This window comes from Octopus bimaculoides, chromosome 7 (assembly GCF_001194135.2).
Source record: "Octopus bimaculoides isolate UCB-OBI-ISO-001 chromosome 7, ASM119413v2, whole genome shotgun sequence".
Classification (NCBI taxonomy): domain Eukaryota; kingdom Metazoa; phylum Mollusca; class Cephalopoda; order Octopoda; family Octopodidae; genus Octopus; species Octopus bimaculoides.
Genome location: NC_068987.1, coordinates 60,551,555 through 60,554,836, shown reverse-complemented (window position 1 = coordinate 60,554,836; position 3,282 = coordinate 60,551,555). Strand labels below are relative to the sequence as shown.

Sequence of the window (3,282 nt, the reverse complement as noted above, 5' to 3'; positions counted from 1 at the left end):
TCAAAACTTTGAACAGTTATAAAAATAAAATTTTAAATAGTCTGTATTTGGGCCTCATATTATCTTTTCTTTTATTTGTTCCAGTCATTGAACTGGAGCCATAATGGAGCATAGCCTTGAAGGATTTAGTCAAACAAATCAAACCCAGTTCTTATGTTTGTTTTTATATGTCTGGCATTTATTCTATCAGTTCCTTTTGCTGAACTGCTAAGTTACAGGGGTGCAAACAAATCAAAATTGGTGATCAACTAGTGGCAGGTGACAAGCACAAACACAATGACACACACACACACACACACAACATGAAAATTTCCAGAAATTGTCTTCACAAAATCACAGTTCAATAAATTTACAGAAACTTTCTACCCTGTAGGGTGAAAATTACAGTTTTCCACAGGACAACAGATCAAATTCCAATAAAATGTTCAGTTTAAACATAACAAAAATGCACAATAACAGAACAGGAAACGAACTCACATACTACAGGTAACAACTGAAAACAACACCGTGTTGCAGACGAAAAAGGCATAGCCTTGCTAGCTGTCAGTGCTATATCACTGTTGAAAACTTATAGAATTTCAAGTGAAATAAATTCACTGATCTACAAAATTAGAAATATTGCATTTCTAAATTTCTCAAAGAGAGTTATGCAGTAGCAATACGATAAGGTGATGGCTTGTTGCCAACTTAATGTGGCAGTCCCAGGATACTGGCTTTGTTGGGTGGAGGTGCTTATCTCTCCTGTTCGGACAGAATTTATGGGATGACTTGATAATTCATGAGAAAAAATAATTCCCGAAAAAATAATTTGTGAAGACACCATTGACTCTGCTATTATCTAGTGTAACAATTTAAAAATGATAATAACAAAATCAATAATATAGGCGATTGCAGGCCTCCAAAATGCATTAAGTAGCTGAAGGATTAAAATTAATCAAAGGACATACAAAGTATGTTGACCTGCTGGAAATAACAGTCAAAACTCTTACTTAAGTCACCAAAATACACTGATTAATAACTACAGAAATCGACTGTCCGAAGGCAAATGGGCTAATACAGTTGTATTGTATTAGCCCATTTTCCTTCGGACAGTTGATTTCTGTAGTTATTATCAGTGTATTTTGGCAATTTAAATAAGAGTTTTGACTGTTATTTCCAGCAGGTAGACATACTTAGTATGTCCTTTGATTAATTTTAATATACATGCATATATATATATATATATGTATATATATATGATAGGCTTCTTTCAGTTTCCATCTATCAAATCCACTCTCAAGGCTTTGGTTGGCCTGAGCCTATAGTAGAAGACACTTGCCGAAGGTGTCATGCAGCGGGACTGAATCTGAAACAATGTGATTAGGAAGGAAGCTTCTTACCACACAGCCACACCTGTATATATATATATACATGATGAGCATCTACATAGCTTCTATCAACCAAATTCTCTCATAAGGAATTTTCTGGCTTGGGGGCTATTGTAGAAGACACTTGCCCAAGATGCTGCGTCATGAAACTGAACCAGAAACCACATGGTTAAGAGCAAATAAAAAGTTTTAACCTTCATATCTCACTAAAAAGTATCAACAGCACAAAGGACAGTAATTTGTTTCTAACACAGATTGAAGCTACAACTACTCTTCAAAGTTCCCTTGGAGTTCAAATCTTTTTTTTACTGGAACTCACGTGACATACTTTGTAACTTACTGCATTTTAATTTAATTTTTATCATTAGCATCTTTTTTTCTACATTTGCTAGCTTTTGTAGTGACTTTTCATTTTCTCAAATATTTAGCTGCTTTTGCTAACTAGATGTTTGACAGTGAAAAAATAAAATTAAAAAAAACACAAAAATGCAGGGTTGGGTAATTTGTTAATTAGATAGTGTGAATCTGACAACATATATAAGTTGGTGTGACAGTAGTTGCAGAGGTGCTGATAGTTGGCCAATTACAGCCAAATTGAATTATTGGAATAAAATCAAATATTACTAAAGTTACACAAGAAACTCACACACACACACACACACACACACACACACACACACACACACACACACACATATGTGAATAAAAATCCAACATACTTTCCAAGCCATTTGTGAAAACTTGTATTTCATACACACACACACCACATATATGTGCGCGCGCGCACACACACACACACACACACACACACACACACACACACATATATGTGGTGTGTGTGTGTGTGTGCGTGTGTGAAATACAAGTTTTCACAAACGGCTTCGAAAGTATGTTGGATTTTTATTCTCATTTTGTAAATGTCTTCATTTTATTTCATATATTTTTCCTTCCAAATATAGGTCACTTGTTAGAAACAATAAAATATAAATGTTTATTATGGGCCTGTGTCTGTGTGTGTGTATATGTGTGTGTTTGCATGTATGTGCGTGCTTGTGTACACAGACACACAGACACACACACACACACACACACACACACACACACACACACACACACACACACACACACACATACACACTTCAAAGATTTTCTGAGATTTACAAAAACAACAAGAAACATGTTAGCCTACTGGTGCAGTGACTAACTAAAAGTTAAAGTTTTATGCATAAAAACGAATTTTAGCTTTGAATGAATTCAGAAATCAGATGTGCTAAATTGGCACCACAGAAAACAGAAATCGGCAAGGATTTGTTATTTGTTCTTTATTGTCTCCTTTATTCTATATCACAATTTTGAATCAAAAACATCATTGGTTACAGTTTCTCAAGAGGAAAATCACTGCTTCATTGTATTCCTTATATAGAGAGTGACAAATGAGTGTCTGTAAGCTCAATGCAGAACAAATATGCTAAGGGTATCCATTTCTGAGGTATTACTGTCTCATAATAAGAAAAGAAGGAGAAAGAATAATATACCTTCTTGACTGAGTAGTGGTGTATTTGAAAGAGGGGAAGTAGCTTGTACAGACATACATGCATGTGCATATATAAACATGCATATATATATATATATATATATATATATATATCCATGCAGGTGGTACATAAAAAACACCTTTTTGAGCGTGGCTGTTACCAGTACCGTGTGACTGGCCCTCTTGTCAGTGGCACGTAAAAGCATCCACTACATTCTCAGAATGGTTGGCATTAGGAAGGGCATCCAGCTGTAGAAACTCTGCCAGATCAGATTGGAGCCTGGTGCAGCCTTCTTGCTTGCCAGTCCTCAGTCAAATCTTCCAACCCATGCCAGCATGGAAAGCGGACGTTAAACGATGATGATGATGATGATGATATAT

At 35.4% G+C, this 3,282-nt stretch overlaps 1 protein-coding gene across 7 annotated transcripts in view; it reads right to left on the bottom strand.

Moving 5' to 3' along the window:
* The window catches only part of LOC106867691 (tumor protein p53-inducible protein 11), a 553,124-nt gene that overhangs the window by 298,352 nt on the left and 251,490 nt on the right, over positions 1–3,282 (bottom strand). The window lies entirely within an intron of this gene.